The sequence below is a fragment of the Corvus brachyrhynchos genome, unplaced genomic scaffold, assembly GCF_000691975.1.
Source record: "Corvus brachyrhynchos isolate BGI_N302 unplaced genomic scaffold, ASM69197v1 scaffold147, whole genome shotgun sequence".
NCBI classification, from domain to species: Eukaryota; Metazoa; Chordata; class Aves; order Passeriformes; family Corvidae; genus Corvus; species Corvus brachyrhynchos.
In genome coordinates, this window is record NW_008239105.1 from 844308 (window position 1) to 858501 (window position 14194).

Here is a 14194-nt window from a genome sequence, read left to right on the forward strand (position 1 = left end):
TCTTCAGATTGTTTATTATATCTTATCAGTAATTTACATGCCGGCAACACAGCATGAAGCAGAGCAAGTACCAAAAGACACAATGCAGGAAACTCAAGGCCCTTTTAAAGGTAAATCACCCAGTTGTCACGAAGAACGTACATTATTTTTACCTTTCTACCAATGCCTAATGAACTATCTATTCACATAGCCCTGTACTGCGGCATTTCCTAACCAATCATTCTGTGCTACCAACACTGCAGGAAATGGAGTAGGTGAAGAAGGAAGAGACCTGAAAAACGACAGTAGTCCTCCATCTTGTCTTCATCTACCTACCATATTAATAAATTTAAAACTCTAAATTTTTCACCCCATAACAAACTATATATTATACTACCACCTAACTCACACTCTTGTAGATTCTAATTCATTCCAAAGCCTTGGTAGCCCTCTCCATGGACGAAGGTTAAAACCAGTGTTTCCCTGGGGTGATGGGCCCCTCAGGACAGGCAGAGAAACATTTCCTGTATTCTGGGTTCTAACATTAAATTTACATAAAATATACATAAATAAAGGAAAAATAACATAAATCTTATTTGAAACCTGGCAAAAACCCCTAATCAATTATATGCTATAAGGTACATAAGTTTTTTCAGAACTTTTGTTTGGCAACTGTGGCAGTGTGGGGCTGAATTGATAAGGAAAACCATATTTACAAAAAGAAACCTCAACAACAAACAACCCTCAAAGCAAAGAAAAAGACAGGGCATTCCATTATTACTAAGGACTTCCAGTTATTAATTTTTCAGCTTTATTTATTATTTAGAAATGTATAACCATTCACACTGGTCTAGGACCTAAATGTTAAGTACTTACAAGGGGCATAAAAGTATTCAACCAACCAGAGAAGTTTAAAAACTCTCTTAATTATTTTAAATAGAGTAAGATTCAGAACATTTACAAATAAATCTTCTTATTCTGAAATTCTAAGAGCTACGGTTAGCAGAAAATGATTAGCAGACAGAAAGTTGTCAGAATTTAATCATGTGACAGTATTATTCTAAGGTGCTTTTCCTCACTTTCAGATTGCAGTTTCACTCTTCCAGAGGATTCACTCTTTTCAGATGATTTTGGTGTGAATGTAAATAAAGGCAAATCTGTTTACACTTGACATTTTGAATAATCCTTTTGTCTTGGACACAGGTGATGGAATACAAGATGCAAGAGACTCTTGTAGCTGCAAAATTTAGCTATTAATTCTTCTGAGAATTGCCAGTAATTTGTTTGGGGAGAATTTTCTTCTTACATCTGACAACTGTTTCTAGAACCATTTAGGAGCCCTATTGATTTGTTTTTCCTTAAGAAAACACAGAAAAAAAATTTGTTTGTTTAAAAATTACTGTTGGCATTTCCGTCTTCTCAGATATTTTTTCCTGTGGATCTTTTTCTTAGGTGTGGCAAAATTCTGCTGTGAGAACCAGGCCATTTTTAAGAGCTACCCTGGATGGAAGGAAGTTCCAACACTGGGACATTGTTGTACCCCAAGGCTTCTAGAGAACTTGAAATTTTCTAGGTATGCATTTTTTCCCATCTAGAGTAATGTATATATATTGCTTCTGAGATATGTTTACAAAATGTGATGGTTTTTGTTGGGTAAAGGCTGACACTGCTATACTTCAGTACTTCAGCCATTGGCCTTTTTTTTTTTCTCCATGAATAAAATAGCCCTTCTTTCTATTATATATGTTATTATTTTGACACAGTAAAACTAACACAAAGCAGAAAAAGATAAATCCCTTTATCAGGCAACTGATGCTCCTGTGTGCTCAGTCTCACCTGACTGCTCTGCCCTGTGTCAGAACTCTGTCTCAGCTGCCACTGTCTCTGACAGACACACACTTTGGAGGAGGTGAGAAGTGGAGAATTTGGAAGTCTGTTTCCTGGACAGCAGCCCATTGTTGCATTAGGTCCCTGGAGGTTCTCCGTGACATCAGTGTAAACTGAAATCTAGCTTGAAAGAGAAAGGTTTTTGAAAAACCTGTATCCACCTCTAAGAATGGACTAGCTTATCCTTCATTAATTCCTTTGGAAATGGTGGGACTGTAGTGATGAAGCATAAGAGTTTGGAAACACAAAAATCCTTTTGCAAATCTAAAGATTTAGATCAAAATCTGCCTGCTTGCACAGCAGAACTGTCTTCTGTGATAACTACAAATGCTGACAGCAACTATCTTATTAAATAAGCATCCATGTTAAAGCATAAACAAATACTTTAAAAATTAATCTAAAATACATTGTTCTAATAGGAATAGGAATATCTACTTTCCTCTAGGTTTTGAAATGGAACATAAGAGTGCTGTAAAAATGCATGAATATTGTAAGTTCATTATGGACTAGATTTTTTTCCAGTTAGACTGAACAGCAAATAATATTTACTCTCATCACAAAATATGTATTAAAATTCATATATAGAAGAGCAAAAACTAGTTAGATTCTTTAAGGTCATTATAGCAAATATTTGTAAGGTTTTAATTTTGTAGGTTTGTAGACATTTCAAACTAGCTTTGATGCTAAAGTGAATAGCTTACGTAAAAATCTATTCCAATAGATCTGTTGCTCTAAACTTACAGAACAGGTCTCTAAACTGTCACAGTCATTGTTTTATTTCATTCTGACAGTCAAACACATAGTCTCAACAGAATTTTTCTGTCAACATGATGAGATTTCTGTGACATCTTGCAAGCCCCTAAAGTTTATGGCAAATTGGTATTCATAACATCCTATGAAGGGCCTACCGTAATATACAATTAATGATTCTTATTTAACTCAGAGTAGCTACTTTGTCCACTGTACATCAAAGGCACTTAAAATTGTATGTAAAAAGTAATTTACTAACTTGAAAACTTTAATTCAACCTATCAATAAGTAATCTGTACAGATGTGTGAAACCAATCCTTGTTTCAGGACTTTTTGTCGTCTTAAAAATGGGGTAAAAATGAATGTGCTATTTAGAGGAAATCAGTGTAATATTTTGGAAGTGGGTGCAGAAAGCATCAACATAAGGACTGAGCAGTGTAAATAGAATAATATAGTATGTTTGCTATTCTAGGACCAGATCTGAAGAGAAGCAAGATAGTTCCACTTTTACCCTTTTGCTAAAGCAAGCAGAGTTGAAGGAATTCCAGAAATACTCAGAAAAGATACTAGACCAAAACAGAAGATTACCTTCTACAATATATTGCAGCTGTGGAAAAAGTGTGTTGAAAATAGTTGTAAGTAAATCTCATTATAGCGCTGGTGATTTGCCTGATGGGCCCTGAGTTTCATGTTTATATTTATTCTATAATTTAAAATGTTTCTAGATTGCAATTTCCTCCATGCTGGCTTTTTGGATCCTTCTTGGGCTTTTTATTGTCAAATTCAGTGATGACCTGTTGTCCCTTGCGCCTCTCATAAGGCTTTTGGTCGTCACTTTATCTTCAGACATCTTTCCTGTCTCTCCCTGCCTGTCTCCAGTGCCCTGTCTTATTTCCTTGGATCTGTGGCATACGGGAGTAGATGTTTGCTTGCCCCCATTCTGTTGCCTAATATCAAAAGACAAAATTCTTGCGGCAGTGTTAAAATAGTAAGATAAAAAGCAGGTCTTTCTTTGAAGCTTCCAGGTGCCCCCATGGTGGTTATGGGCACACTCGGCCTTGGATTTCTACAATTTTATAAGTTTAACAACTTAGCATATATAACAAATACTGTACAATTAGAAGGGCAGATGGTTAGGTAATTTTCCCCGTGTTCTGCCCCATTGGAGTTGGCTCAGGGCTTCTTTGCTCCATTTCTTGTTGTGTCTTCTTAGATTCTGGTCACAAAACAAAATGTCCTTGTTGGAGGTTTTCTTCTTGAAAATAAGACTAAACAGTATTTCGGGAATGTGTTAGAAGGTTAGCATACTGTTCTAAAATGTAAGGGGAAAAGGACAGGAAAAGTACTAGAAGCTACAACCATAATATTAGTAGTCTACAAAGTTACAAATATATGAAAAATATATAGAAAGAAAAATCTTCAGGCATCAAGGGAAGAAGCAATGGCTCTGTTTTTCCAGGTGATACCCAGTGAAAAGAAGCCTCTGCCCAGCTCTGTCTTTAAGGCAACACAACAAAAAGTGGTACTTGATTACTATGCACAGACAAGTGCTCTGTGCTGTGCACCTGGTGTAAGTACAGCCTTTGATGTTGACATCAACATTGCTCTAAGTTCTTGAGTTCAGATTTAATTTTAATGTTTTCATAGGGTTTTTTATTTCACTTAAATCAGCTTGAGAAACTGAAGCTTTTTGCAAAACTTTGAAGTTGTTCTGGACTGATTGTCTACTACTAGAACTTTATGGTCTTCTCTAAAGATCAGTCCTCTTCTTAAGGAAAAACCTTTTTATTTTATGGGTGCATAGAACTACTGAAAACTGCGGTCTCCATCCATCTGGAAGAAAATGCTGATGTTTTTAAATAGTTCCTATGCTTAGGTTGAGGCTTAACAGCACTAATTTCAGAGGCTGTGATAGAAATGATGTTGATTCGTTATAGAAACCAGACTCAATCCCTCCATCATCCCCTGCCCTGCTTGCTGAACCACAGGCAGATGGAAGTGATGGCAGTCAGTTGTGCCAGAGTAGCTGCAGACATTGATGGATGTTTAGCACGCTGCCCATATGCTTCCTGTGGGAGACTTATGGCTTTGGTTTTTGCCTTAAGTTTGTCCAGTTCTGTTGCAAGACAGAATTCTCACTGTTAACTCTGAGCAGAGAAGAAATTTATATTTACAATTTCATTTAGGAGCACAGCCTTCTAGAAGAGGGCTGAATTAGGGAAAAAAATTAAGTGATTTATAGGTATTTGACTGTGGATTATTCTAGTGCAATACTAGCTTTCAACCTTAAAAAAGGCCAAAGCTATTACAGATTGATCCATTTCATCTCCTACTGAGAAAAATGGGAAGACTTCAATGACTTCACAGGGAGCTTAGCTGGTGTCTCAAAGTCTTCCTGAGAAGTACTATGTGGCCTAGTTGAAATCCACCAATTACACTATATTTTGCTGCAAGGTCTGGGTAAGGTCATAGTTATACAAATTCTCTATTTTAGTGCATGTTTTTACAATTCAGATTGTGCCGAGTTAGCACCAGTTCAACGAAATCTGAAGTATATAACAACAGTGGTAATAATTTTATCTTGTTCAGCAAATAAGAGGGGTTTATTTTTATTTAACTTCTTATTCCACAGTAGCAGTGGTTCGCATTAGACTTTGATCTTGGTCCCACAAGTGCATAAACATGTAAGTAAAGTAAGTGATTTTAAACATTTCTTGAGAAGGGTTGAGATACAGGCACTGGGACAGTCACTCTTACAAATATGCTCATGTCCTAACTTCTCGATTATTCTCCCAAGCATCCTGAAGTGATGATCACTTGTAAATGATTTACTCTTGTTTTCTGTTTCAAACGACTGTTTTTCTTGATTCAACGGCCATGGAAAATTTGTCATTCCAACATCTTTTCTTCTTTCTTAAGACTATGTGAGATATCTTTGATTTACTTCTTTCTGAGGGCGTCCCTGCCTGGCAATAAATAAATATATCTCTGGTTTAATGCTATTTCTCCCCCGGGTGTCTTTCAAGTGCTTTTAACTAGAAGGGATTCTGCTGAAGTAATCCATCAATGCCAGAAAGACCTCGTTCAAATTGTGGAGGCCAGTATATAGTAATATGACTGGCTCTCAAGGATGTTAAAAGAACATTGCCACGCATAAAGCCATGTCTATTTCTCATAGGGATGTTCATCTAGGTTTGACAATTTGAATTAAGAAAGCTGATCCGAATTTGGAAATGTTTCCCTGATTTTTCCTAACAATTGGGAAACAGTTTGACTGTGGATAAATCATGTACTTTAGTTGGAGAGAATGAAATTGGAAGCAAGTAAGAAAACAAAGAAACAAACCCCCACAACAACAACAAAAAACCCACCCAACCCCACCAACCCCCCCCCCCAAAAAAAAAAAAACCAAACATTTCTCAGTTATTTTCTGCAAAAGAGACAATTATTAATGCAACTATAAAATTACAAGTTTTTTATTTCCCTTCAACTGATGTGAAGACAGAAGAAAAAGCCAAGCAGGCAGGGAAATTCACAGTTTTCTCCATCTAAGTATTCTTTCTTATTTTTCAGGTTTTGAATCAAACAGTAAACTCTTATAGAATCAGACAATGAATTACTATATATTTTAACTAGTAATAAAAAAAAAATCTGATACAGAAGTGTTAATGTAGAAATAGTCCATAGTTTTCTGAATAGTTCTGAAGGGATTAATTATTGTATCCCTGGAGTCAGGCTATAAAACAGCTAAAGGGGAAATCTGAAAATGATAAACAGTATTTTGCATGTTCACCCTGTTTTATTCGAAGTATATGTTTTATTTACCTTATTTTATTCCTATACTATATGGCCATTGTGCCACGGATATTTATGTGCAGCTTGATGTATGAGTATATTACCACTATTATTATAAAAGAACACTTTTCAGTTATTTTGTAGCAAAACCAAGACTGAACACCTGAATAAACTGATAGATCTTCTGAGGAAATAAAGTATTTCATTATAAGTAACTTGTAGGTATACAAATACTTGGCATTCGTAGCTATTGCTCCTGGAGAGACTTAGGTGCGTTCCCATTACATCTTAAAACTTAGTGCCAGGCTGGAGCTAATGCCAAAGCCATTGCTATATCAAGATTCTTTACTGCAGCTGTGCTTTTGCTGTGTGCTTTTTGTTTGTTCCCATGCTGAATAAAAGCCTGCAGACCAAGTTACCCTATAATTCTGGATAATTGGGTTATTCATTTTAAACCCCTTGGATGGTAGGAGGAAATAATTGTTGTGCCTGTATGAATTGGAAAGGTGCCATTCCATTGAAACCAAGGTGAGACAATTTGTTTCTGGAATACTAGGGAGACCTGAACTGCTGCAGAATGAACGCCTTTTTGAGATAAAACTAGACTAAACAACTTTAAGCTTCCCTTTACTTGTTGGTGCCTGCAGTTCTGAACATTTTAATTGAGGCTTTTCTTTTGTTCCACATAAAAGAAAGCTTTGTCCATCTGTTTGAAGTGAAATGTTATTTTATTTAAAAGAACCCATTTTAACAATTGAACTGTAATTCATTATTTTAAAAGCACTTGGTCCTATCCTGAGCTGGTGTAAAATCAATATTAAGTTAATAAGAATGATACATGAGAAAATAATCTAATAATTTACTTCTTCCACCACACAATTTATGCAAGGGCCAGCATTTAATATTATCCTAAGATAAGAAACACCATTTTGTTTATCATACAAGTGATTGTATCTGTCCTTTTTGATCTGTGAGATATGAAGCTTTGGGAACTAATTAAAAGCTTTGGCCTTGGACATGATGTTTCTGCTTTATTTTCTCTGCCTTCAAAATATGAATGTATTCAAGTTTTTAAAAAATTGTTTATAGTTATTCCAGACTACAATTCATAAATCTAAATACCAGATATTGCTAAACTATATCTACTTTAATTTCTTTAAATTCAAGCATCTCTAAACTTTACTACATGTCAAAGAATTCAGTACACAGACAACACCACTAATAATTAAAGCTGGGCATCTAAAGTTTGGCTTTATTAATAAAACATTCTAGCACCAAACAACAGAATATGTTTTCTCATCAGTTATCAGATGTCCAAGGAAAGTGATGAATTCTGAAGAAAGTAAGATGATATTGTCACAGTTTTCAGTAAAAGACAAATACTTCAGGGAATATGTTTCTGTTTCATTCTGATAATGACTAAGTTCTTGCACAACCATACAGAATATAATGAGCTATTGACGGGTATATGAAGTTACAGCTGCAGTCATTGAGGACATTTCCTTAAATGTGAGCTCTCTAATGTTATGCATAACTGATGATAATCTATAAAATCTTAGGCTGAGTGAGTTTTTCTTTGGTGTTGGTCAATATCATTTTTTCTATTGAATAGTACTGACTATAAGCAGCTTGAGAGATATGGAAGCAGCAAATGCTTTGTACATGTAAGAAGAGCAAAACCATGAGTAAGGAAAAAAATGATGCAAGTTTCATTAATTCAGGAATAATCACTAGATAACCAGTGAGTTTAAAGAGGTTCACACTAATGCATAGCATTTACTTTGTAAAAATGAATGTCTGGAAAATATACTGTATATGAACATATAATAATATATATATAATAATATAAAAACTTTGAATGGCGTTACCTCTCAGCTGATGACAATAGAGGATGCTTAATTAAACCATTTATCAGTCATGAAGGAATGATAAATGGAGAGATTTTAAATAATTTTTATATTATTCTCAGGAAAAATATATCTCTTTGAGAAAACAAAAATGAAGTCTAAAAATACAGAAAGCTGCAACATCTCTTAATGAAAAATACTCTTAATACTCTAAAATTTCCAAAATGTTTAAATAAAAAAACTTAAGAATTCTAGTTATTCAAAATAAGATTAATAGGGAAAATAAGGGTGTTTCTAGCACCTCATGACAATTACCAGTTGCAGTGCTGTTCACAGATACAACACATACATTTTCTTGTCTCTTGACTTGCACAAAATGCTTTCCATGAGCTTTGCCTGGTCTCAGCCTGCTTGGCCTGTTTGCCTTGACCTTGATGGACCACTGTTAACATTCAGCTGTTGCCTGCTTTTGCAGTCAATAAGAACTGGGGGTGGCAGCAGTCAGATCTTCAGTTCCAAAGTCTGTCTTGAAAGAAGAAACCTGGAAGGATGTATCATTGTGCATTATGGAGACTGATCTGTGTCAGAGAGCATATACTCAGGATTTCTCTTTTATTTGGAAACGGGAGCTTCTGGAGGTAGGTTCGGGAGCTTCTGGATGTAGTTTCAGGAGCTTCTGAAGGTAAATTGTTTTACTTCTTATTTTAGGTTATTTAGCAACTGTATAGGAATATCTCAGCAAGAAGAGAAACAGCAGAAACTGAGATATTAAAGAGAACTGAAAAATGAGTGTGGTGTTATATGTGTGTGTGTGTATTTAAATGCAATCAAAGCTCCTGTCTAGCTGAATGGTTCAAAATATCTGCAGATCAAAGGACAATTCTACTTTGTGTGTGGCATCACAGAGCCAGGGAGGAGCAGAAGTGTTTCACGTCAGCTGGAAAACTTGTCCCTACTATCAGGAACCTTTCTCTAATGCAATGCTTCTTCCTTGCCACAGCTTCTCTCTGATCTTTCTGTCATAAGAACTAAGGAAAGCTTTGATCCTATACTAAAATCCCATACTTTGATTCTATACTAATCTCACATCTCCAAAATGCAGGTTTTCCCATCATGTGGCCCAACACAGTGCTGTGCCTCTATAAGTGTCACTTGATCCACATTATCGCATCTCTTAGAAATTAAAAATGGCACCATTTTAAAACTTAGCAGAAAAAATAAAATGCCAAGGACTAGTTTTATTTTTATGTAAATAATGGACAAGACAAGAATGCAGCCTGTGTCATTTCTGTTTAAAGTTATGATTGTCTTTGCAATGTGCTAGTAGAAAGCCTGTGGAACCGATCATAAGATTAGCTTTTATACCAGCTGTTGCTACTGAGTGAGAGAAAAGCAGCTCTAACTCAACATATTTCTCCATCACTTAAAGCACCTGTGTCCTTCAAACTGGCTGCCCATAAGCCTACTTCAGTTCCATTTTCACTGAAGTTCAAGGAAGCTTTAACTATCAGTTTTTAAAATGCCTGTATTCATAGAGCTGTTTGATTATCTCTTCCTGAAATGGTATATATTAGTTTATCACTTCATCCTAAACTAGAACAAAAATTCATAAAGACTAAATATATTTTAGAAAGGGATGTCTAGAAACAATTTATTTTGAAACAACAAATTTTCTTCCTTTCTGACAGCTGAGATGGAAAACTTTTGCTGAAAATCAGTGAAGTAATTTATACTCTCTTGACTAGAAATTTTAAATGTCTTTCCACTGTAATTTTTTCTTTGAATACATTAAGTAGCAAGAAATATTAAATAATCACATACGTTTTTTAATTAGTATACCCTTTCAAGGTATGTATTTCTTGCTCTTATGCTTTATGGAGCAGATCAGCCTGAATTCTTGTACTATAAAGTAACTTCACATTAATTAATTCCTGAAAATTCAGAGCCACAAGGTGAGAGACAGAATATTAATCTGAGAAAGGACAAAATTTTAGATATTTGGATAGAGAGAGGGAAGAGCCAAAGATGGACAATAAAATTTGGTGGCTGAGAGACTGAGGGAGACTCAGTCTCTCTCTGAAAATAAGTGTCCTGGTTCTGGTCAGGTTAGGGGTAACTTTTGCAGTAGCCTAATTAGAGAGTCTTGGTGAGGATACTGAATTGGGGAGTGCCATTCCTAAACCATGACAATATGTATGGGAGGATGATGAACAGTGTTAAGCTTGGAGAGTATCTGCATGTTACTGATTCATAACCAAATGCCTTTAAAAATAGTATTATCTATTATTTGTTTGTTGAAATGTCTGGACTCCATATAAAGTAAATCATCAGAATAGCACCAGTTTGGGAAATATTGCTATGATACTTAAAATTTCAAAACTAATATTAGGGGGAAAACTCACAGTATTGATTTCAACATCCGTGCCAATACTGGAAAAAGGGAGGCAATGATCATGGAACTGGGATATTGAATTGTATTTTCACTTGTCACATTCTTAAGTAGTACTAGCGACCTTTCTGTGTAAGGATGTAACTAAAATTTCTAGAAACCAATCCAGGCAAAGCTCATGAACCACACAGTTTCCTCATTCCCGTTTTCAGCGGCTTCCCAAATGGATAAAGTATATATGACCACATTTCAAACCTACTAAGCTTAAAATTGACTCTCTTAATGATACTTTAGTGTTACCACACATTTCTGCTTTGCCTTGTTCCTACAGGGTTCCTACAACTTTCTGCTAACCGGAGTCCACAGATCTGTAATGTAGTCATAGTTTGCTGTGTTCCATCCCCACCCCCAAAATAAAAAAGCATAACATCATCAATATTGTAAGAGACCTTTAAGATCATCAAGTCCAACCATCAGTCCACTGTCACTGTAACCCCTAAACCACTAAACCACATCACCCAGTGTAGGTACAAAAATGCTGTTAGCGAGGATTTTCTTGTTATTTTTCTAAGTCCATGAGAGATTTTTCTCTCTCACAGAAGAGGTAGCAGGGAATGTAAACAACCAAGCCACCTGCAACCTTGGAAAGTATTGTTTATGGTATAGTAGAAAATATTTTGATAATGGATGTTTTAGGATTTTGGCCAATCACCCCCAAGGGGTGGCTGGTCCTTTGTCCAATTAGACTATGAAGAGAAAAGTCTATAAGGAGTTTGTAAAATAATTAAATAAATCAATCTTGCTGCACAATTCCTGCCTGCTGGATCTTCTCCTCCTCCTCCTCCTCCTCCCTATGGCTGCGGGACACGGTGATATACCGTAGGAACCAGGCCTGCGGAAATAACCCAGCACCAGATCTAGATTATTTTTGGACACCTCCAGGGATGGTGACTCCAACTCCTCCCTGGGCAACCTATTCCAATGCCTGGGCACCCTAAAAGAGAATTTTTTTTTCCTAGTATCTAATCTGAATCTATTCTGTCTAAGCTGTGCATACTTCGTAGAATGCATACTTCCCTTATACTGGTTGACTTCCTTATTGAGAATAATTCCCCAAGCAAGGAATCTGGAGAAATCAAGTTCCTGTGGGTTTTTGCCTCATGACCAAGTCATATGGTGTTAAGCGTGCTCTAAGCTGCAGCTGAAAATTTCCATATGTACAAAATTTATAGTTTCTTTGTTAGCTCCACTCCTTTGATAAAGAAACCAGAAAGAATACCTTTGCATGTTTCACAAATCTGTAGAATTTGGGATATTTCGAAAAGTAAGTTTCTCTCAAACTAGACTTAAGTGTAACAGTGATCTCAGAACAGAAAGGTGGGGACAGACTGATTTACATCTGAGGAGTGGGATGGAATATTTTTTATCCGGGCCTAATGTTTATTTTCATGTATGTGCAAAAGTCTTGCTGATTTCAAAACCTGGGAAATAAGGATTTAGCTTCCTTATCTCCAAATTTAAGTTTACTGCAGAAGATGAAAAATGGCATTTCAATGCAAATACTCAGCAAAACATGGGAAAGTAACTTTAATTTAATAAGCAAATTATTTTCCTATTAATTAAATGTGTATTGATTGTTGCAAGAGCAATTATTGCATTTAGCAAGTATGAGAGAGATTAATCTAGTTGCAATCTAATTAGTTTAGAATTGCATGGGCAATACAAATACATAATTGGAAGGAACTGCATTTCTAGGAAGCTAAGGATTTATTAATGAAAAATGTTCTGATTGTATGAGTATTTATTATAGAATTCAGGGAATAACAGTTTTAAAAAACTGCTAGTCTACCTTCGCTCCAGAAAAGAATATACAGAAGAAGACACAAGACAGGTACCAGCCATGCTCACAGCCTGTGTTAGAACTACTTATGTTAAATTAATAAAACTCAGTTTCCTTACCACCAAAGGATAGAAATCCTGCTATATGAAAAAAGAACAAAACATTTGCAGGAGATGGACAAAGGAGAAAATGATTAAAGAGCTTCCATTAAAATATGGTGTGCCCTCTTGAAGTGTAGAGGCCACGTGGCAAAGAAAATCACAGGACAGGTGGGATCTGGTCTGCTGTGGATGTGAGAAGCCTGAATAAAACAACCCACTGAGTATATTTGTGGAATGAGGACAAATGGCTCCTTTTCCCTCTATGCACACAGAGACTGCTCATGAAAAGCCTTACACTGTATTTCCTACATGTTATTAAATGAAAATGGTTTCCCTGGCAGGGCTGAATGATTTTTATACAGGGATTTTGGAGGAGATGGACCATAAATTCTAGCAATGCTGGGCAGTATTTTATAGCTCTATAGGCCAAATGAGGTTTGTGGGTCATTCTGAAGTTCTTGCTTGCTAAACAAGCAAGCAATGTGTTTACCTCTGTTGTAATTAAAGGAAAAGGAATGATGAGATGTGTCTCACAAGATGCTTAGCATTTGATGAAGCATTATATTTAGAGCAAAACAAAAACAATCAATCAAGGAGAAAGGATAAATTAATCTTGTTGCTGCAAGACCATGCAGAAGGGGCTTAAAATGTCATTTAGTTCAGAAGAGCTGTAATTAAGCATTTAAGCTTTTTCAGGTGTACTCAGAACAGAATTAGTATTATAAGATACAAATTTTATTTTCTTGGTAGAATTAATCTAGCTTTCTGGCATCAGATGCAGTAGAAACAGAAATATAGATGTAAATAGGAAGAAAAAAATAATTTTTAGAAAATTTAAGCACATTAATGAAAAGAAAGACTTCTCAGATACAGGGTATGGAGAAACAATGTATTTGTGAAAGATAAAATATAATAGATAATACTTGGAAAATAATTTACTTTGTCTGAGTCCTAAGGAAATTTTCTTCAAGATTTCATTTTCATTAGTGTTTTAAAGTCAATATCAGTTCATAAATCTTTCCAAAATATTTCACAGAAATTTGTTAGCCCTATTATTAGCTGTTGTCAGAGACTGAAATAGTTCATGTCTTAAATATTGACATAGTTTTGCTCATTATAACAAAGCTGTGTAAAGAAGCTGCAACCAAAGAAACCCCCTTGGGAGAACTTTGCACTGTAAGTCAAACTGCTGAGATGAGATAAAGAGAAACCCGTTCTTCAATCACCGAAGGCCTGGGGAGAAACAAACAAGGCTGAGGGAAAGGAATGCATTCACAAGAGAACCAAAAGCAACAGAGACACTTCCCTGTCTGGATTTGGGGTGGGGGAGACCACAGCCCACAGATGCCCCTTCCCCTCTGCAACTGAGGCTGGGGGGAAGAGGTTTCAGGTGTGTGGCATAACCTCTGGTCAGAGGCAGTGAACACCCATCCTCCCTTACACAAACTGGCCCAGCTATGAAACCCCCAGCCCCACAGGCCACACCCATGGGACATTCCCATGAGAGGCAGCTGAGGGGATGTCATAATCCATCAAAGACCCCCCAAAGTGCCCCCCAGTCATTTCTGAAGCCTTGCACCACAGCACTGCACATGATGCAAAAAAC

General features: G+C 36.1%; 1 long non-coding RNA gene across 1 annotated transcript; it reads left to right on the forward strand.

Moving 5' to 3' along the window:
- The first annotated feature begins 1435 nt into the window (after positions 1-1435).
- LOC108447958 lies at positions 1436-5989 on the forward strand. The gene is made up of 3 exons (XR_001863688.1): positions 1436-1552; positions 3089-3251; positions 5249-5989. It is a non-coding gene; the product is annotated as an uncharacterized LOC108447958 (long non-coding RNA).
- The last annotated feature ends 8205 nt before the right edge of the window (positions 5990-14194 follow it).